General features: G+C 43.3%; 1 protein-coding gene across 4 annotated transcripts in view; it reads right to left on the bottom strand.

Annotated features, from left to right (window-relative positions):
• The window catches only part of DOCK9 (dedicator of cytokinesis 9), a 284352-nt gene that overhangs the window by 220648 nt on the left and 40208 nt on the right, over positions 1 to 23496 (bottom strand). The window lies entirely within an intron of this gene.

Genomic DNA, 23496 nt, shown 5'->3' with positions numbered 1-23496 from the left:
GACCAAGTTAAACCTTTAAAATAAAACAGACCTCCAAAAGGAAGAAAAGTTTGGGCTAAAAAAAAAAAAAACAAATTACTTATTGGTAGGAATGTCAGATAGTGCAGGTCACTTTGAAATATGGTATGGCAATTCCTCACAAAATTAAACATAATTATCTTATGATCCAGCAGTTCCACTTCTGGGTCCAGCCCCAAGAGAACTGAAAGTGCAGTTTCAAAGAGATGTTTATATACACCCATGATCATAGCTGCACAACAGCCAAGAGGTGGAAGCAATCTAAGAGTCCATCAAAAGATGAACGGATAAACAAAATGGGGTATGTACATGCAATGGAATATTATTCAGCCTTAAAAAGGAAGGAATTCTGACACAGGCTACAACAACACGGAAGAACCCTGAGGACATTACACTAAGTAAAATAAGCCAGCCACAAAAGGACAAGTTCTATATGAGTCCACTTACACAAGGTGCCTAGAACAGGCGAATTCATAGAAACAGAAAGAAGAGGGACTTTCCTGGGCGATCAGGGGTTAAGACTCTGTGCTTCTACTGTGGACAGCAGAGATCTGACCCTTAGGGAACTAAGACCCCGCATACCATGAGGCGTGGCCAAAAAAACAAAAGAAAACAAAAGGTAGAATGTGGTTTCCAGGGGCTGGAGGGAAGAGGAAATGGGGAGTTGTTGTTTAGTGGAAACAGAGTTTGTAATGATGAAAGGGTGCTGAAGATGGGTGGTTACACAACAAGGTAAAGCACTGAAGGCCACCAAATGGTACCTAAAAAGATGGTACATGTTATGCTATATATACGATATGTTATATATACATTAAAAAAATAGAAAACCAACTTACTTACTAGGCACAGATTTCCTATAACTTCCAGGAACAACTGATATGAAATAACAGGAAACCCGGTAGGGTAACTGGTCTTACCTCCCATTCTCTCCTCCCACCCCTCACAAAGGACAGATAAGCCCAAGAAACAGGCTTCATGTGCCCATTTTCCTTCTATCTGTTTTAACTAGTTTATATTAGATTAACTTATGTAGTATAATTTCTATAACTAATAACTATAGTATTTCCTCATTACACTTGGTAATGAACTTCTTAGAAAAACGCTTCAAACTATGTACCATCACTGAAAAAAACAAAGCTGAGACTGAAATTCTTCACTGATAGACAACTGCTTCTTCATTCCACACTACAAAAGGAATGAACCCAGAGCGTTTATACAGGTGCTGATTTACCCCTCAGCTCAGGAAGCTGCAGGCGAAGTCGGAACTTCAATCACAGTTACCGGAGGTCGTGGAGCAAAACCACGGTTTCTGAGGGAGCTTAGTTTTTTGAAGAGAAACCAATAAACCCACAAATGCCGATGCTTTGTCAAATATGAGAAGCTGCCAAAGAGCTATTTGCAAAGCTTTTCATCCTTATTGAACACATTGGTAGGGAGGGGCGCACTGGAGGGGGCTGGAGGCACGGAAAAGCACAATGAATACAGCGAGCGCCAAGGCCCAAGCTGCAAATGAGACACGAGTGAAAAAGAAGGCAGCAGGGCAGATGCAATGGCTGAGTGAGAGGCCTCCGCCAGCCTCCTCTAAGGAGACGCTGTTTTAGGCAGGCATCTGAAGAAATCACTCGGTGGCAAGGTATACTGAGCTTAAACGATGGAAAAGGTACACAGCATAATCTGTGTAAAAACGCACCCACTCCAGTATTCTTGCCTGGAAAATTCTAGGAGGAGCCTGGCGGACTACTGTCCAGGGGGGTCATGAAGACTCGGGCACGACCAAGCCACAGAGCACCCATGCACTCACGAAAACAGTTCATGTGCTTCAAATACGGAGTTACAGCTATTGGAAAGCTGTTCTCACATGTGAGGAGAGACAAAATTCAGATTCCGTAACACTTCAAGTACGTGTATCTTGGATTTTAGCAGCTGAATATTTTAAAAATTGTACTGTCATTGTGTCCATATAGAAATATTGTCTCAATATGAGTAAGGAAAGGAAATAAAGGAAAATATAAACATAAAATTTGTCTGCCATTTTAAAACTATTGCAATTATACTTCAAAAAAACTGCAGCTCAAAATCTCACTCCTGTGTATATATCCAAACACAAAAACACTATTCGAAGATACAAGCACCCCAACGTTCCTGCAGCATTATTTACAATAGCCGAGATATGGACACAACCCAAGTGTCCAGCAGCAGAAGAATGGACAAAGAAGACACAGCACCCACGCACAATGGAACACTGCTCGGCCGAAAGAAGGAGGAAGCGACGCCATCTGCAGCGACCTGGATGAACTCGGAGGGCATTATGCTTAGTGAAACAAGTCAGACAGAGAGAGACAGACACTGCATGGTATCACTTGTATGTGGCATCTAAAATATGCAACGAACTAGAGAGTGTCACAAAAAAGCAGAAGACTCACACATACAGAGAATATGCTAGTGGTTACTAGTTGAGGAGAGGGAACGGGGAAGGGACAATATAAGGGGAAGGAACCGAGGTACAAACTATTACCTATAAAATACATTACAAGGATATATTTTACAAGGGGAATACAGCAAATATTTTATAATAACTACAAATGCAGTTATTCATTTAAATTTTAAAAACTGTGAATTACTATATTGTACACCTGTAGCTTATTTAAAAAAAAAAAAGCTGAATTTCTCCTGAAGGCACTCTATCCTCGACAGAGTTATCTCTCCAAAGCATAGGACTGTCTCCAACACATGAATTCCCAAAAGTATTCCTGGCACTGAGAATTCAGAAGGGAATGGTAAGATGACTTCTTCAATGATGGCCAGTTAGAGCTATCCAACTTTATTAAATTCACAGAGCACTTCAGGGAAATCTTTGGTGAGTCAATAACTTTGGCTCATTCATTCTGTGAGGCGAGGTCTGGGCCTGAGGGCTGAGCCATCTATCCCAATTCATTCTAAGAAATTTATTTTGCAGATCTTTCCCCACAAAATTTTCATCTCTGCTATAACCACAAGGCTTTCAAGGTCCAAAAAAAACCAAAAATTTCCACTTGGAGAAAAAGTCAGAGGAGGGATGGAAAGAGAGAGATGATAAACGGGGTAGCTGAAGTTTTATTCAAATCACAGAATGGGCTCTATTTAGGACACTCTAGTCACCTAGACAATGAAGGGGATTTACATTTTAAAAATAACTTCTATGGTAAAACTTAAAGAAAAACTTTATATAAACAGTGCTGGGCACATCTTTAACAGAGTCTGTCACACGTACCTAATTCCTACTACATGCCAGAGGCTGAACACAGAAATTCGGTCACACGGTCTCACTTAATTGTCTCCACAACTCTAAAAGTTAAGTTTATAGGTGATCTCACCCATGACTGCCATCCCTTGATCTTGCTGCACGTAAACAAGGTCTCCACAGGAAGCCCTCCTGGTGCACTGGCCCAACACTGACACCGTGTGGCCTGGGGCTGACCAACCACAGGGGGTGCTGGACAAGAGGAACCCACAAGCTCAAATGTCCCCTTAGACTGGTAGCTCTCAAAGTACTGTCATCGTGAATTACGCTAAGAAATGAATTTTAAATCATGATATATGTGTGTAGAAGAATATTTCCCCCCAAATACGTACCCTTGCAACATGTGTTACTGCATTATTTTCTGTCCCAGCCTCTCTAGTCCATTCTAGCTCACTGGAAAGAAGGGAAGAAAAACAGAAGGAAGTGAGGAAATGTAGGAAGGAGGGAGGGGGACAGTCAGAGCCCACTAAACCGTCTTCAGGACCACCACAGTTCACGCATACAGCTGGAAACCCCACATGTACCTGTCCTCTCTCCTCGACATGGTACCATGACACACAGTCGTGTCTGTCAACACTTGGAATCACCAGTTTCAAGACACATCCCATTCCCTACGAGCAGCTCATCCCGGCCCAAGAGTAGGATGGAAGGGCCTGCTGAAGATGACAGCTGTAAGAACATTACCAAGTCAGAAGAAGCTGGCCCAGGAATCAAGGGGTAGAGGTTAGAGCGGCCACTCTGTTACCCTAATAACACACTCCACCCCTGCTGGTCACAGGGCCTGGTTTGAAAGGGAAGAATGCTTGCAATTAGAGGAGAAAATGAAGCACAATGAATGGAAAGGTGAGGCGGCCACCTGGCCATTTGGGGGCTCCGTAAGCTGCTGAACCAGAAGGCAAATGAGCAGGATACTCTACCAGCAAAGGCGAAACTGGGCTGCTGCCTTCCAAAGGGTCAGGAAGGACCATGGCTGGACCCCAGGGTGGATTGTCCAGGACATCTTAGTATTTCTAGCTCCAACAGTACAAATTCATGAAAAACCACAGCGATTCAAAGAAAGGCAGGACTACTGAGAATTCAGATGTTCAGGTAAAGAAGGCTAATCAGTTGAAGTGGGCAAAAAACATATGGAATGAGTAAGAGGACAGTAAATGTATAATTATCAACTACAGCCAAACAGCCAGCTAGAGAAGTGAACACTGCAACACCTATGCATATTTCCTTCCTGCTTGGGTATGTGTGTGTGTACCAATTTCATCTCTCCTCCTCCTTCCTCTTTCATTATTTTACACAAGAGTTATTGTTGAAACTTGACAATTTAGACTTTGCATAGCACATATTCACACGAAGACTGCTACTGAATTTAAGGATTAATTAACAAGGCTCAGAAATGGGTGCTGATACTCCCTCCCAAAGAAAGATACAATGGAAACTTTGTGACTCCTTGTTTGAGGGGCCAGTGAACACCTTCCTGTGCCTGAAGGATAGCTATGCTCTGTTAGGCTGAAACACGTATGGAAGGTCAATTATGTGCAGAGGCTGGGTGTGCAGAGGCTGGGTCTGCACGCTGACGAGTCAAAGGGGAGGGCTGTGCCAGTTGCTAAGCTATTGTCTGTCAGCTCCACTCCTCCCTTCCACACTCAGCTCTAGGATGCCAGGGCTGGTCCTCTGAAAACCACAGTTTTACTGGTTGGGTTCCTGTTAGGTTCACCAGCAGGGGGCACCAAAGGGAGACTGCAAAGCCTGGGGGAGAAGGAGCTTGCTCCTTGATGCCAGCTTCCTACTTGCTTTTCGGTTCCCAGTATTACCAGCAGGAAATCAACCCTGAATATTCACTGGAAGGACTCATGCTGATGGTGAAGCTCCAATTCTTTGACCAGCTAATGCAAAGAGCTGACTCACTGGAAAATACCCTGATGCTGCGAAAGTGAAAGTGAGAGTGTTAGTCGCTCAGTCCAACTCTTTGCAACCCCATAGGCTATATAGCCCACGAGGCTCCTCTGTCCATGGGATTCTCCGGGCAAGAATACTGCAGTAGGTTGCCTTCCTTTCCCTTCTCCAAGGTATGTTCCCAACCCAGGGATTGAACCCTGGTCTCCTGCATTGCAGGCAGATTCTTAACTGTCTGAGCCACCTGGGAAGACAATCTTGGGAAAGACTGAGGGCAGAAGGAGAAGTGGGCAGCAGAGGATGAGATGGTTGGATAGCATCACTGACTCAATGGACATGAATTTGAGCAAACTCTGGGAGACAGTGAAGGACAGAGGAGCCTGGAGTGCTGCAGTCCATGGGGTCACAAAGAGTCAGACACGACTGAGTGACTGGACAACAACAACAATCACTGAGCAAGACTTCCTGCTGCTTCACCTGGGAGCAGAAAGTCCTCCCTGTGCAGCAAGAGCATCAGGTCTGCCATGTCTCCAGCATTTACAGGACCATCGTTACACTTGCCACCAGAAACACCATCACCAGCTGCCTAGCACCCACTCCTCAGAGGTCTGGGTATCAGCTCCGGGGAGCTCCTCCTCTAAGCTTCTAAGATTTAATAACACAGCCTCAACCCTTGGTCCTCCCTAGCTCCTGCAGCCACTACCACCATGATATGTGAATGTTCTCTTGTTATCTTTTAATACCTACATAACAATTTTATACCTAATAGCAAGTCTTTATGTTTAATTCTATTAAAACAACTGATGTGATTTCTGTTTCCTGGCTGTACCCTGTGATGCTATAGTCAGCCCTTGTTATGTGCAGACGATCGGTTCCAGGACCCCCTGCAGATACCAAAATTCAAAGATGCTCAAGTGGCACTGTACAGTCAGCCCTCAGTGTCTGCAACTTTTGCATCCACAGATACAGAGGCCCAACCATACTAGGTTCTAATTAGTTTTGAAATTTTTAAAATTATCACCAAAAAATGAGAATAACCAATAAGCACATAAAAAAGATGTTTAACATCATTAAGAAAATGTAAATTAAAACTGTAATGATATTTCATTATATATAGCCCACCAGACTCCTCTATCTATAGGATTTCCCAGGCAAGAGTACTGGAGTGGGTTGCCAGTTCCCTCTCCAGACATACCAACCAGGATGGCTAAAATCTAAAAAGACTGGCCACACTAAACATTGGCAAAATAGCTAGAACTCTAGTAAGTTGCTAGAAGAGCCACTATGGGAAACACTGTTGCCAAAAACTGTTAAAGAGTTACCATCAGGTCAGATCAGTTCAGTCACTCAGTCCTGTCCGACTCTTTGCGACCCCATGAATCGCAGCACGCCAGGCCTCCCTGTCCATCACCAACTCCCGGAGTTCACTGAGACTCACGTCCATCAAGTCAGTGATGCCATCCAGCCATCTCATCCTCTGTCCTCCCCTTCTCCTCCTGCCCCCAATCCCTCCCAGGGTCTTTTCCAATGAGTCAACTCTTCGCATGAAGTGGCCAAAGTACTGGAGTTTCAGCTTTAGCATCAGTCCCTCCAATGAGCACCCAGGACTGATCTCCTTTAGGATGGACTGGTTGGATCTCCTTGCAGTCCAAGGGACTCTCAAGAGTCTTTTCCAACACCACAGTTCAAAAGCATCAATTCTTTGGTGCTCAGCTTTCTTCACAGTCCAACTCTCACATCCATACATGACCACTAGAAAAACCATAGCCTTGACTAGATGGACCTTTGTTAGCAAAGTAATGTCTCTGCTTTTCAATATGCTATCTAGGTTGGTCATAACTTTCCTTCCAAGGAGTAAGCGTCTTTTAATTTCATGGCTGCAGTCACCATCTGCAGTGATTCTGGAGCTCAAAAAATTAAAGTCTGACACTGTTAGAAGTGTTCTAAAGTTAGATCACTTGCACAAGTCTGCAAATTTACTAAAACTTGTTGAACTGTACCTTCAAAATTTAGAATGAATTGTGTGGTATATAAATGATACCTCAATGAAGTTGTGAAACAAAAATCTAGGGGAAAAAATTGAAGAAACTCTAGTGAGGTGAGCAAAGGAAATAAATCATGATAAGAAACCACAATGCACTAATAAATAAAATGAAACATTTGTGTCTGGACATACATATAATTGCATGTGATAAATACAGGATGCCTAAGAACCAAACCATTTCAGCAAACAGAATGTCTTTATTTCAAATGCTTAAGAATAGGTCTGGTGTGTAGCACTAAAGAAATGCTCAGTTCTAGTGAATGATGGTTTTTTGACTGCTTCAAAACTGAACAAATAGGATAGTACCAGCATTCACATCTAGCCAATGTCATCAAATAGGGAGATACTGTTTTGAAGCTGAGAAAATTCTTTCCCGTGAACAGACAGGCTTTTTTCATTTTTTAAGGAATGCCCTTAACAGTGATAGTGTCATTGCCAAGGAAGACAGACTGCTGATGCCTTATTACAAACCAGCAAAGACTGATCGACCACAGGTGCGTAATACAACTAAACACACACATCACGGAAATTATTCTTGACCTTGAAAAAAAAGGTTGAACACAGACATCACTACAATGTAAAAGTAAGGGATCTCTAAAGATGGAAAAACTCCCTCCACTGGACTAATGATTCAGACAGGCAAATACTTTTTCTTAGAACGAATGACTCAGATTTTGAACTCTTGTGTTGATTCTCAGGCTTCCCTGGTGGCTCAGATGGTAAACAATCTGCCTGCACTGAGGTAAACCTGTGTTTGACGCCTGGGTCAGGATGATCCTCTGGAGGAGGGCATGGCAACCCCCTCTAGTAATCTTGCCTGGAGAATCCCATGGACAGAAGAACCTGGTGGGCTGCAGTCCACGGGCTCACAAAGAGCTGGACATGACATAGCGACGAAGCACAGCACAGATGACATTTACGTTTACTATGAGAAAAGAACTATCCTTTACCCCAGAGTTCAGAGCATTCGCATTGCTGTTTTGTTTTTGAAGCTATAAAAAATTTATTTTGTGAAATTCAGTACGTACTGGAAATTTTTTTTGTCTTATTGTAACACTGTGTTTTGCTTAATATTCTACGAGGCATCAGCACCAAAAATTTCAGATGAACATCTGCAGTGCGTTCATATTTAAAGAAGACTTTTCCCCAAAACTCCATGCAAAATATCTCAAAAAAGGAATATAATGATAACAGATTTTGTAATAAATATCATTTTACATAAATGTTTATAAAAGCTAATACTCATTATTCCAACTTATAAATCATCTTTCATGCTTTTATAGTATAAAAGTATGTTCTACAAAAGAAACTCAGTTTGTAACATTGTGCTTAAGAGAAATGTACGGGAAATTTAATGTTATCCAGGAACTAATTAGGCCATGAGACATGGGTTGCCTGTATTATCTCCCATTACAGATGACAAGACCAAGGTTCAGAGAAGTGGAGCTGATGTGACCAAAGGCACATAGTTGGTATGTGGGATAAGAACCAAAGATCCCTGGCTCCTAGGCCCTTGCTCTTTCCAACATGTCTTCAATCCCATTAACAAATGATGATGATTACACAAGAGGTATTTAAAGCTGGTAAAGAATCTGCCTGCAATGTGAGAAACCTGGGTTTGATCCCTGGGTTGGGAAAATGCCCTGGAGAAAGGAAAGACTACCCACTCCAGTATTCTGGCCTGGAGGATTCCATGGACTATATAGTCCATGGGGTTGCAAAGAGTCGAACACGACTGAGCGACTTTCACTTTCACCAATACATGTAAGATGCTACAAAATATGAACTTCCAGTGCTTTATCAAGTTGTGTTATTAGTTTAAAATAGATTTGATCCTCTATTTGGGAAATGTAAGGCTGGGGTTAGGTCCTTTTCATCAACTGAAAGGTGAGGTACATCCTTTAGAGCTGAAGAGCATCGAAGAAGATGCTCAGTAAGCAGGCAGGTATACTTTTTATTATTCCCGCCTTCCACCGAAACTTCTAAAATATGAAGTGGTTCATACACAGCCAGTGCAGTTTCCATTTTCAAAAGGCCAGCCTTGTGTTCTACTCAGGACATAGATCCCTCCAATCCACAGAAGGTAAGGAGTCAACCCTACTGCTCCTGGTAAGAACCACGGAGGACTCAAGGGCCGATGTCACAGCTGGCTGCTGAGCACACACCACTGATGGGAGGGACAGACTGGAGTCCCCCTCCTTCCACAAATGAACAAACTCAAGGCCACTTCCCCTAAGACATGCTTCTCAATTTCATAATGACCAGTGCTTGATTACACCTATCATGTGACTAAAGAAATATCTTGATGATTCAATATTTCCTAGGAAAAACGAGGAATGATGCATTTCCTTCTGTTAACCCATCAGAGTCACCATCGCTGGTCACTAGCTGGAGGTCACAGGAGATCAAGGTACATCTTTATCCTTAGTGGCCTCTGTCTGAGGAAGCTTCTCAGTTTATCTCCCTCACCCACTGGAGAGGAATACGGTGATACACACTTACTCCATTACTTCAGTGCCAATGAAGATACAATGGAGATTATACACGAAAGTTCAAACTGATTCCAAAATCCATTCAAATATATGAACTTTTAAAACCCCTCTATTTGGGAAATAAAATATTGAGACTAGGTCCTTTTCAACAACCAAAAGAAGTGGTACTGTAAATTTACTAATTTATATGTTATAAATTGATGCTTTATTGATTTTCCACTGAGGATACCAAACATGTGTAATTTTAAAGGAATTCTGAAGAGTATGTTTCAACACTTCACAAACTTTTTTGTGCTTGGTAACGAATAAGAAGATCAACCTAAATTAAAGGTCTTTATTCAGCAGACATCTACTCAATTTAAAATTACCAGAAATTATGAATGGTAAAATTACACATTCCCACAGAAAGTTCAAAGTAGCCTAAAAAAATGAAAGTTTTTCATTTTACTTCACCACACATTAATAGCAGATTCAAGTAGTCTAAGATAATCACTGGCTTTTAGGAAAAAATGTGTCAACCAACAACTGCTGAAAAATAGCTCCCTGCTATAAAAGCTAAAAAACTTAGGACATAACAATGTTTTAGCATATATATGTGGGCACAGATAACAGATGTAAATATATATGGCCACTTTCCAATCCACCAGGTAGAAACTAAAGACTGAGAAACATTTTTACAATACTTTTTCTTTCTTATAGATCATTTAATTCAGCCAGGCAAAGAAGAATGTTCCACCTTGGCTCTAAAACAGAAAATCTGAATAGGGAAGACTGAACACACTACAAGATCTGGGTTGCTCTAGAAGGGATCACCAGAATCAATATGCAAAACTTCTCTAACAAACAGGAGCAGGAATGCCAGTGAGTGATGACGTACTGCAATGGCAACGGAACTAGAGGACATCAAAGGCCCCTTGGGGTCCGACAATTTGATGGATTCTCCGCTTTATAGGCACTGGCTGTGAGTGCGATTCCAGCCAGGCGGAATGGGAATGAGTGAATCTTTGGTGGCACAGGTAACTTAAAGGGATTGCACAGAAGGCCCAATATGCCTCATAAAGTATGTAAGATATACCTTGTAAGGTTTATCTGACATATTACCTAGGCTTCCCCATAGCTCAGCTGGTAAAGAATCCGCGTGCAATGCAGGAGACCTGGGTTTGATCCCTGGGTCAGGAAGATCCCCTAGAGGAGGAAATGGCAACCCACTGCAGTATTCTTGCCTGGAAAATCCCATGGACAGAGGAGCCTGGCAGGCTACAATCCATGGGGTTGCACAGAGTCGGACATGACTGAGCCACTAAGCACAGTACAATAATGTCACCAGCGAGGACGCTGAGGTTCAAAGACGTTTAAAGAAGACATGACCAAAGTCAAAGCACACTGGGTGTCTGAATTAGGACCTCTCGTCCCTCATCCCCAGACTCAGGCTCTTTCTACTCTACCATGATGCTTTCCCGTCAGGCCCCCAAAGAACCTCATTCCTTACACACAGAAGTACTAAGCAAGTAAAAGAAAATTTGACATTTATAGAGGAAAAAATAAAACCCACAGATTAAAATGCCTGCCCAACTTCAGGAGTGGGGGGGGGCTGCAATATGGCTCCAGTGAAGACCACATCTTTCTTCCAAGGTTTCATCATGAAACATATGCAAACCATGTGCTCCATCTAGTGGATTCATGGGAGAGCCTCAGGAAGAGGGAAATGCACGTCTTTAGCTCTCTTCAGTTCACACACCCGTGAAGCATACATTAGCGCAAACCTCCACCCAAAATGCCAATACTAAAAAAAGAGATTAGAAACATTCTAAGCTTCCAAGAGTCAAGGATAAATTTTTTCCAACGAGTTAAAACCGGTCTCCACACTTGCTTCCTCCCTCGTTCCCTGTTTTCCCCAGCATAAGGAAATAAGTCAACGAGGTAGGTCACCTCACAGGTAATCAAAGTAAAAGCTCTCACATGACACATGCCCCGCAGGTATAACTCAGACTTGACTCTGAAATTCAGAGTCTCTTGATGTTACTGTGGTTACTGTCACCTCAAACCCATGAGCAGACCCTCCTCTCAAAAAAAAAGAGTAAGATGTGATGGGAAAAACCCAACTCAGAAGTCAGCCAACATTCCTGGTCCTGCCAAGTTTCTGAATGTTGCAACCTTCAGTCATTCAACTGCTGCCTAAGTCCCTCCTTTGTAAAACGTGGACGATGCCACAAGGATGACGAGGGATGACCGGTGTCAAGCACCTCCAGGGGCCCACAGCGCTCAGTGAACGGCAGAGACAGACAGGTGGATTCAAGTAGGCTTCTTGTTTATGGGTGCTTCCTTTCCTTCACCCCCGAATTTTTATTTTAAAAAGGTAATACATCAAAATGGCAAGCAGAGTTGCTAGAATATATGGAGATGATAAGAAGCAGTCAAGAACCTGTCCCTTATTCAGTATGACCAGAAAAACAGAGAAACAAGAGGGGTCCTTATAAACCTCACTAATGTGGCTGAGTTTCATCCAACAGTCAATGAAAAGCCACGACATTACCCTTTCTTGACCCTGATCCCACACGGATCCAAAACTTCATCAACTTATTTCCTAAATTATAAAATAGGATGCTCTTAAAGTTGTGTTTCTGTCTTCTGTCTCAGCTTTGCAACTGGAATGTCAACTGTCACGCACATGTTCACTCTAGACTTGTGTTTTAAGTGCTGAAGAAACATCAAATAATGTCCATTATGAACCTTTTGCTGTGTCATAACTCTCAACCTATCCGTTTTGAGCAAGCGTGTTTCCTAACAGCAGTAAACATCTTTGACTCCAATTAAACTATTAACTGTAACGTAACATAAAATATGAATGAGACAGCCGATTGCCTCACTCACCCCAATGTCTATCTTCCCCTTTCACAATGAATGGGTGGCCACCCGGCCAGAGACTACGTTTCTCAGCCTCTCTCACGTGAGCTGTGGCTACAGGAGCAGGTCCTGGCTAATTGGATGTAGGCAGAAGTGATGCGTGCACATGTCAAGTCGTGCACTTAAACGGGAAGGCGTGTGCCGTCCTCATGCTATCTGCCCTTCCTGCTGGCCAGAACACAGACCAGCTGGCAGGAGCTGGAGCACCCTTCTAAAACTACAAGAAGAAATATCTTGTGGAAGATGGCAGGACAACAAGCTAGCAGGAACTTGGACCCCACATGGTAGAGTCTTCAAGCAAGCTGTTTACACTTGGACAATTATTGTGAGAAAAATTTGCCATCCTTTATAAGCCACTGTTTTATTAGTCTTTACTAAAGTTAATCCTAACAAATACTGAAATAACTACAAACCTGAAAACAAATATTTTGTCCAGTCAACAGATATTTATCGGGGATCCATTACAGCCAAGCATACTACAGACTCTAAATGTACAATTGAGAATAAGACTCAGTTCCTATCCTCTAAGAGCTCATACACTGATGGGCTGAATGACTTTGGATCATGGTATTAAAAAAGAAAATAATGCAAATGTATGTCATGCCATTGAACAAATCACTTAAACAATGTTTAAACAGTACATTTTATATGTACATTTCCATAATGAAAAAAATATTGTCAAAAAAGGAAAAATTCAGAAGAAACAAATTTTAACTCAGTGTTTTAAAGTTTTCAAGTCACATATCTGATAAAGGATTTTTATCCAGATAAGAAGAAATCCTAAACTCAGTAATAAAGTGAAAGTCACTCAGTCGTGTCCAACTCTTTGCAACCCCATGGATGTTACAGTCCATGGAATTCTCCAGGCCAGAATACTGGAGTGGGTAGTCTATCCCTTCTCCAGCAGATCTTCCTGACCCAGGAATCGAACCCGGGTCTCCTGCATTGCAGGTGAATTCTTTACCAACTGAGCTATCAGGGAAGCCCAAACTCAACAATAATAAACAATAAAGATAGACAAAATGTTTTAAAAAAATCGTCACAAAACTATATCTAGATATATTTAGAAACATTACAAAATGCACAACATCATTAGTAGTTAGCAAAATTTATTTTAAAACCTATTGAGCTACCTCTACACACCTACTGAAATGGCTAAAATTAAAGTCGGACCACACCAAGTGATTGGAGAAGGGAATAACAACCCACTCCAGCATTCTTGCCTGGAGAATTCCATGGACAGAGGAACCTGAAGGGCTCCATGGGGTTGCAAAGAATCAGACATGACTGAGTGACTAACACACACACACACACACACACACACATACACCCCCCCAAGTGATGCCAATGATGTGGGATTAAGGAACTCTTATACACTCAGATGAGCTGTTTCTGGGAATGTAAAATGGTACAACCACCTCGGAGAACAGTCTGACAGTTTAACAAGTAAACACATTTACCAACCATATAACCCAACCATTCTATATTTATTTACCTAACAGAGATTAAAACATGCACCCATACAAAAGTTATACACAAACATTCATGGCAACTTTATCTGTAATAAACAAAAACTGAAAACAACCCAAATGTCCAAGTGACTAGAAAGACTGATCAATTATAGGACACCCTTATACTCCAATGTTACTCATCAATTTAAAAAAATGAACTAGATGAATGAACCTGAATATAATTATGCTGAAAGAAAGAAGACACACCAAAAAAAGTCTGCAATGTATGCTGGCATTTTTATAAAAAAACAATAGTAACGGAAAGCAGATCTGTGATTCTCTCAGAAGATAAAGCAGTACAAAAAGACTCAAGGAGACTTTAGGGGGTGACGGATCTGTTTCTTGTCTTGAATATGGTGATTGTTTTACAGATGTATACATATGTCAAAACATATCACATTTTACATTGTCAGTATGTGCATATTAATGTACGTCAGGTATCCTCAATAAAACTACTTACGGGCAAAACATCTTACTGGAGCATTTTCACTCAGTCTCTCAAATGTACACGTTTTTAGCTTGAACTAATCTAATTCAGACCGTGCGCTAAGGCTATTAAAATATCCCAGTATTACAAATTATTAAGATGAAAACCTGACATTATGCCACTTTTAAGTGAAAACAAAACTGATTTCTGAAAAAAAAAAGGGGGGGGAGAGAGAAGAACATGCATTTCAGCCTCTCCGTCCTTTGAAAAATAAGGGTTCAGTTTTCCTGTGTGCCATTTTTGTGTACTATGGTAAAGTAGACTTACACTCAGTCTGTGAGTGTGTATATTCTACAAAGGGGGATTACAGAAGGAGGATAAGTGGTACCTAGAAGTTATCATGCACCAGCGGATGAAGGAAAATTCTCCTGACTCCAGAATGAGAATGTCTCCAAACACAAGGAGAAACAAATACAGTATCTGTTGGCTATCTTGGAAATCATGCACATTTGGGGCATGACAACTATTATTCCACATCATGCTCAGAACAACTGTAAAATATGAAGCAGTAGTTTAACTTTTATTTCACTTAATTTATATCCACTTGCTTTCCTAGAGAATTTCTAAATAAAAATCTGTGCTATTGTATTTGGTATATCCAGGATGAATTACCAAAGTTTTCAGGAAACGTCTTTCATAGATTAACACTTTAAAATGCATTATTTAAAAAACAACATCTGTGTGGGCAATAGATTAGTAAATAAAATACTTCACTTTTTGAAGTTAGAAAATGTATTGTTTTGTACACATAATAATTATGCTAGTAAACTCTCCAATACATAAGACAAGACCTTAAAAGTCTTAACACTCAGCTCATAAAACAGGCTCTGTAATTTATGGGTATTAAAATGGCTGTACGAGTTAAATGACATTACTGTCAACCATGACTCACAGGAAGAGAAAAATGGTTTTCATTTCTTAACACTTGGGAGTCGCTTCATTGTTAACTACTAAAATTAAAAACAAAAGATAAATTTTTTAAAAACCTCTCTCAAATGACACTGTGGGAAACTATTACAAGGAAACCTTGGTAGAAAGTTACATATATAATACTTCAGTCGAATCTTGGTAACAATAGAGCAGTGGCTGCTCTCTGCCCAGCGATGCCTTGGGGTTATCAGTCTTTCAGCAAGCACTATGCTGGGCAGAGGAAATGCAGTGGAGAAGAGGTAATTCAATCCCATGAGGGTCTCTGTCTAGTGAAGAAGTTTTCTGCACGAAAGGTGAAGACAAGCCCATTCTTGGCAACTGACTCCAAGTGTTTCCTCCTCCACATATGTTCAACCAACAGCCCAGCCACAGCTTAAGAAAGGCTGAGCACCATTATACTTGGATTACAAATTCCTGTTTGAATCACCTGTGGGAGTTACACTTTTCTGATACTACTGAGAGAGTGCTCAAAACCCGGAGGGGCTCTAGAGTCTGACAGCTCTGGTTTGAGGAGTTCCAGCTCCACTTCTTACCGGCACATAACTCTGAACAAGTTACTGAAGCTCTCCAAGGCTCAGCTTTCCCATCTCTAAAATGGTGACAGAGGCAGTACCCACCTCTAAGCATAGTAAGTACCCCGTAAATAACATCACTTCACAGTTCTCTTTCTATCACAATCAGCAAGAGGAATATCTACAAGAGTTGCTGAGAACTGAGTAGAAATAGAAAAAAAAAAAAAAAAAAAAAACCTGACACTGACTTTCTGAGAAACCGAAGAAATGGTCAGAGATATAAAAATTTCAGCAAAGTGTGTACATAGTGATTAAGTAAACTATACTACTTCAAAATTCAATCCAAATATTGCACCAGATATCTAGTGGCTGCACAAATCATTCATGGATCCCCAGAATTCAAGTATTCATTCACCAAACATAGAGCCAAATACAGAGAGCTCCTATTCCGCTCCAGACCTCAGGGACGGCACACAGAGGGAAGGCCTGCTCGAATTCTAAAGGAGCCGATGACAACATGCAGGGTGGGCAGACTGGGGGGAGGAGGGGGAGGACACGCTCTTAACAAATATACTGACCAACCCCTTCCTGCCCACTGCTCCACTGAGGAACCGCCTCTTCCCCGCCTCACCCCCAAGTAACTATCACTGCTTAACTCAGCAGTGTAACAAAAGATGGCTTTTAGTATTGGGAGCTTCAGCTTCAGCATCAGTCCTTCCAATGAATATTCAGGACTGATTTCCTTAGTATTGACTGGTTTGATCTCAATCCTAAACGAAATCAGTCCTGAATATTTATTGGAAGGATTGATGCTGAAGCTCCAATACTTTGGCCACCTGATAGGAAGAACTGACTGGTTGGAAAAGAAGACCCTGAGGCTGGAAGAGTGAAGGCAAGAGGAGAAGGGGGCGACAGAGGATGAGATGGCTGGATGGCATCACCGACTCGATGGACGTGAGGTTGAGCAAGCTCCGGGAGTTGGGGATGGACAGGGAGACCCGGCGTGATGCAGTCAATGGGGTCGCAAAGAGTCAGACACAACTGAGTGACTGAACTGAAAAGATATGTCCACCTCCTAATCGCCAAAATCTGTGGAAAAGGGGCTCTGCGGATGTAATGATGCTGAGATGAGATCATCCTGGATTACCCAGATGGACCCTAAATCCATTAACAAGTGTCCTTACATATAATAGAGAGAAGAGGGGAAGACACAGACCCAGAGAGGCCATGTGGAGTGATGCAGCCATGGGCCCAGGAAGAGGGGGTCCCCGGGAGCTGGAGGAGGCAAGGAAGGCACCTCCCTGAGAGCCTTCAGAAGGAGCAGAGCCCAGCCAGATTTCACATTGAGAGCGCCCGAGCTGAGAGAGTAAACCTCTGTTGTTTTAAGTCACCAAGTTTGTTATAATCTGTTACAGCAGCCATAGGAAACAAACACAGAGACCCACATGATTAATACAGGAAACCCTGTGGTTTTAAGGCCTTTCTAGTGGGCTTTTATTGGCAGCGGAGGGTCAGGCACCTTTATTTCTGTTGTAGCTAATAATTCTAAGCAACTGCCAAGGGAGGAGGTGTAATCTCCACCCTACGACTTAGTCACGGATGCACCATAACTGAACTTGAGGATCAGGGAGCAAGAGACGTTGCTGTGGCATTCTACACCCCAGGCTCCACTAAACGTGGTCTTCTCCCTGCACCCCACGCCTTCCAGCCAGACACCATGTAAATTCACCACACCGTCCAGCCCTCCTCCTGCGTATCACCGGTCACCGGCCTAATCCTGCCAGGCAGAATGAGGCTTCCCAGACTTGAAGATCCCCGGTCAACGGAGGAAGGAACCCGGACAGGTTTTCAAACTTTTGAGTAAACTATGTCAACACCAGTGAGTAACAACTCCTCATGCGTTTACAGTTTAAGACATTTTGCTTTCAACTGTGGCACAGAACGCTGTGTCAGTGTTACATAAATGAGGCAAAGACGTCCTCTGTGCGTTGGCCCCAGGGTCATTTATTTCTTCACTGCTGAAGAAAGAAGAAATCAGGCTGAGACTGGTTAGCTCAAGAGCCCACTGGCATCAAACTCATTTTTCACACATTTGATTATTTTGAAAACAAACAAGCAGATTTCTAACCATGAGGCTGCTTTACAGAACCCACGGAACAACACCTGACATTGACAAGGTGGGATCTTACAGTTATAAGTTGCTAGGGCTCTCGGAGCGCTCTGCCGCTGAGCAAGGTCACTTCAACATGGGAGCCCCTTCCAGCCACCTACCCCCCAGCCAGCCCACTCCAGGGAGGGGAGTCCCCAGCCCTCCTCCCTTTCTGAATGGTGCTCCCCTGGCTGGAAGCCTCTGGCTAGCTGGTCTCGTACAACTTTGTCCAAGCGCTGTCCAATCAAGCTTGCGTGTTACTACTGCCTCTCATGATTGTGCCTTTTTTCCTTGGTCAGCCCCCAAATCCTCAAACCCCCTACAGTCACAGCATGACTTGGAGGCAAAAGAAAGAGACTGGGAAGAAATGATGCTGTCTTTTCCTTGCCTTGGAAATTGAACTTCCCTGCGAACTGGCCCTGAAGCAACTACAGTCGCCTGGGTGGGCACACACTTGGCCCTCTGCCCCAGACATCCTGGACAGGCTCTCCTTCTCTACAGCTTCCTGTCCTGGGATGTCAGCCCCTCCAGCTTTCTCTCACTGAGGAGACAGAACTCAGCCAGCAGAGAGGAAGGCAGCCAGGCGCGCACACAAACAGGACCCAAGAGCAAGATGAGGCAGATGAAAGTGAAGCTGCCAAGGACCACCTCTATCCCTTATCCACCAAAGGTGGGGCAAGGTGAGCGAGAACAGCCCAGAGGGATCTGAGGAAGATGGTGCAAGTAGGCAGGGGTAACTGGAGGGGAACTGACCCCTTCACCCAAAGCACCAATTCCCTGCCCCCTCTCAGCTCAGCCCCTCTCTGAAGCCCTCCAAGACCTCTATGTGGGCCTCACTGCAGTTGGGACCGCACTGATGTGCCCACATTTCTACAAGGCAGGGGTAAGCATCATCTGGTGCCAGAGGCCTCTAGTAAATGTTTGCTGAATGAATGACATGAGCACGGACTTCTCCTTTACATTTAATTACTGTGATTCTTATTCAACACATTAATTCTGCTATAAAGTATCTGCTAACAATGGCTCGGGGAGGCTCGGTCATGGTTTGCTGGTCGTCAAGCACGTTCAACTGCTCCTGCGACATTGCTGAAATTCATAGGTGGAGACCCAGGGCCCAGCCTGACTGCTCACGCCCCACATTGATGACACCAACTGATCTTAAGCACCAACACTGAGGGAAACAATCAGCCAGCTCTCCTGAGACTGCAAGACTCACCGGCGCAAGAAACAAGAAGCCTGCGGGCAACTCGGCAGCTGGAGCCGGGTTATTTATGTGCGTCCCCTGGGCAGCTCGCAGGTATGCAGCAGGACATCCAGAAGTGCTCAGTGCAGGCTTTCCTGGAGCAGCAGATGCTTCCCACAGCTGAGATGCTTCGAGCTCTGCAGACAACAGATGCCCTCTCACCCGGCCGAGGGCCCCGGCCAGACCCACACCACCCAGGACCAGCACAAGGTGGCCACTGGAGAGGAACAACAGACCAGGCCTCTATGCACGAAAACAAGCATGACTTCCTGCTTCTTGAAAGTAACACAGAGTGACGACTCACTGATGCTTTATCAGTGCAAATTTTGACACACACACCAAAAAAAGGGAATTGGGAAATCCAAAAACTTAGAGAGCAACTTAAAAGACACTTGCTTTGGGCTCCCTTAGAGATCATTTCCATATGGGCAACAGGTTGAAGACAAGGGCAATCATTTCCCCTAAATTATTAGTACAATGCAGTTATTAAAACCATAAGTAGAAGTTACAGTAAAAGAACCTGCCCGATTACAAGCTTGGCTGCTGTCAACACACACTCGCTTCCACCCCACACCTTCCCACCCCTCCCCCCGTAACACACCTATTCCCATTTCTCCCAGTGTTTTTCAACAGGAGGACAAGATTTTACCACACAGAGGAAAAAAAAAGGAAGGAAACCTCCCACCTCATCCAATCCATAAAATCATCACCCACAAGCCACTGAGTAGCACCCAGGTGGACAGATCTTCTACAAAACTTGCCTCACTATGTTAATCAGCTTTTTTTAAAAAATGGTTATCAAAGAAACCTGTAGGAAACCCAGCAAATAGCACTGAGTGTTATTTACAAGTGTCCCCTCAACACCTAGCGGGTATACAGCAGAACTGATATCACTGCCACTAAGAAAACAACCAGGAAACCTTAGAGCAGACAGAAAAGGAGGGAACTCCTTTTTAACCCAGTGACCCCAGACTCGCAGAACCCAGCTGAGTGACCTCTCCAAAGTTGCCTTTCCTCCAGGGAAGGTGGGACGCCCAGCAGTAGGTTTTGCTGGATCGATGCCCACATGCTCTGAGGAGGAGGAACCTGACCTCAGGGCCACTCATGTCCCATAACCAAGGGCTAGGCCTCATCACTCGCCCTCTCAGACATTAAGAACGGAAGTAGTTTGTTGGTTTTGAGGTTTTCAAAAGGAGGAAGGATTTTACAACCAGTGTGCTAACCCTGCTTTGGCTCTACTCTGGAAAACAACAATTAAACGGTTGCCCAACTTTTAGGCCCTGTCTTGGCGGCCAACAGCCTGTAGAACTTGCCCGGTCAACAGGCAAGTTGAGGGGCATGGGGGCGGGGGGTCCTGCAGAGCCACTCTGACTCACTGCAGTATTAAATACCTTGAATGCATTTCACCCACACCCTTGAAACCTGTTTTACTCAGAGTATAGACTCAGATATGGGTATCTCTGCCTGATTCCACCATTTGCTTTTTCCTTTTCATTATATCCAACTCCCGTGACCCATAGCTCTTAGCCCCGGAAATAACCTATGCTTACTTTCATTGCATTGATGCTACAAGAAGTAGCTCTGGGTGTTTCTTAAAGACATTTTTTTAAGTCTTTATTAAATTTGTTACAATTTTGCTTCTGTTTTATGCTCTGGCTTTCTGGCCATGAGGCATGTGGAATCTCAGCTCTCTGACCAGGGACTGAACCCACATCCCCTCCATTGGAAGGTAAAGTCTTAACCACCGGACTTCCCTTTAGGTGATGCTTCAGGTGAAAAATCCATCCTGAAATTTCCTCTCCGGTCAGGGCGAGGATGAAGAGAGAGCAAAAGCTGAGCAAACCAAGTTTACTCTCTTGTATCCCTAAGAGTTAACAGACAAAATGTTTATTTAAAACAATGTCAAAGAGCCACTGAAATCTATGCCATTTTTTTGGTGGCTGTGTTGGACTCACATTTGGAAGCCAAATAAATAAACTGAGCCAAGCCTTTCAGTACACTTTGCTCAATGATAAATTTCCTAAGATGATGTGCTAATTAAAATACATGCCAGTTGACCCTGGAAGTAAAGTACGGCCTATTTGCAAAAACAAAAAAAAAGTAAATATTCTATTCTTGATCTCCTCAGAACACACAGCCTTTCCTACGGGACCACCTTAAGAAGAACAACTGCACAGATTCTAGAAAGAGCCACCAGACTGAGAAATGCCCCTACCATACAAGTTTGTCCCTACGCAGGTTTGTGACTGTCAAGGTCCTAGAATCAGACAACAAGAATCAGGGGATTATTTTTTCAGGTCTAAGAATATTTTCTTTAATACTTTCTTTGTTTTTCACTCTAGGGTGTGGTATGAAAGTAATGAAACAAAAAATTAAACTCCACAGTCAAACTTGTTCTCAAATCAGTGGTTCGAAGAAGCACCAGCTTTAAGCAACATCCTTTCCTGCAAAGCGTCCCTGAACATAAACTCAACATTTCACTCTCCCTTCCTTTCTCCTCTCCTATTTGTAACTCACTTTCTTGCTTTCACGTCCAGGAGTGCAGGACTCCTCATCAGCAGGGCTCCTGCTAGTCCAGTAATCGGCTCTGCCACAAGTTTCTCACCCCGGCAAGTCCCCCCAGCCACGGGCAGCTCCGGTAACCACAGTGGCAGCACAAGCATTGATCCAACACTGGTGCCCAGTGACAGATGACGTATCCCATCAGGCTCAAGGTCGAAGAAGAGGAGTTAAAAAATGATCCACCGCTGTTTGCTTCTTGGTCTATTTCTCTGTTTGTCTTTCCTTCTTGGTTTACTTCTCTGTTTGCCTTTCCATGTACAAAGCTCTGGCGAGATTTTCACCAATCTGTGAGCTTTGGAGACAGGACTCTAGGCATCCCAAACTTCATGCCGTACTCCCACTGCGCAACTTTATCACTCTGCTACTGTCTGGCCCTACTCTGGCCAGAAGATAGCTGGAATTTTTAACAATATATGTTTTGTATCCGTCAAAGTACATATGCACATAACAAAAAACATAAACACTACCAAAGGGCTTATAATGAAAAGCAAGTTCACCCCACTCCACTCCCAGCCTTGCTCCTCAGAGGCAAATCCTTTCAGTGACTTCTCCTGAGCTCCCTCTGTATCTAATATGCAGATTTTCTAAACGTACCCTTTCTAAGCATTTTCAATCAACTTTGTACTATGAGAGATAAGGAAGCACACAAACAAAACTCTTGTGCTCACACAGTCACTATTTTTACCTGTGTAACGTTAAGTAATACACTTTATAATCTTACTCCATCACTGAGAGTTTCTCATGACTTCCCAATGTGTAAGGTAAAGATGTCAAGTACCAAAAAGTGAAATTTCAATCACTGAAATTTAGCTTTGCTACTAGGTGGCACTAGTGGTAAAGAACATGCCTGCCAAGCAGGAGACACAAGAGATGCAGGTTCTATCCCTGCGTTGGGAAGATCCCCTGGAGGAGGGCATGGCAATCCACTCCAGTATTCTTGCCTGGAGAATCCCATGGACAGAGGACCCTGGCGGGCTACAGTCCACAAGGTCGCAAAGATCGGACACAACTGAAGGGACTTAGCATGCACTAATACTAGCTGATAAATCATGTGCCTGAATATGGAATGAAAATGAAGAGTAAAAAATACATTTTGGCATTATATGGACCTCAATAAATCCCTCCATTTCATGGTTCTAACTGGCAGAGTAATCAATGGGTAGTCTCAAGAATTTGGGAGGGGAGGCCCAACCATGAAGCAAAAATTCATCAACAGTAACACTGAGTTCATGTGACTATGTTTACAACACCTCTGAACTCATACACCCTTCCCACCCCCTCACCTTCCAACCTCAGGGTATCTTGCCAAGCAGAGGTAGCAGGTGATGCCAATGTGTCTCATCAGACCTTGGCCAGCCCAGAGCTTCAGGAAGCTTGCCTCAGCCAGGGGGTAAGGACGTACCAGAAAAAGGCAAATCTGATTTGAGGGTGCCAGTTAAAGGTTACTGGTATATCAGATAATTGAAGATAAGAC

Source organism: Bubalus bubalis, chromosome 13 (assembly GCF_019923935.1).
Source record: "Bubalus bubalis isolate 160015118507 breed Murrah chromosome 13, NDDB_SH_1, whole genome shotgun sequence".
In the NCBI taxonomy this organism is placed as follows: domain Eukaryota; kingdom Metazoa; phylum Chordata; class Mammalia; order Artiodactyla; family Bovidae; genus Bubalus; species Bubalus bubalis.
This window is presented reverse-complemented; position numbering and strand designations above follow the sequence as displayed.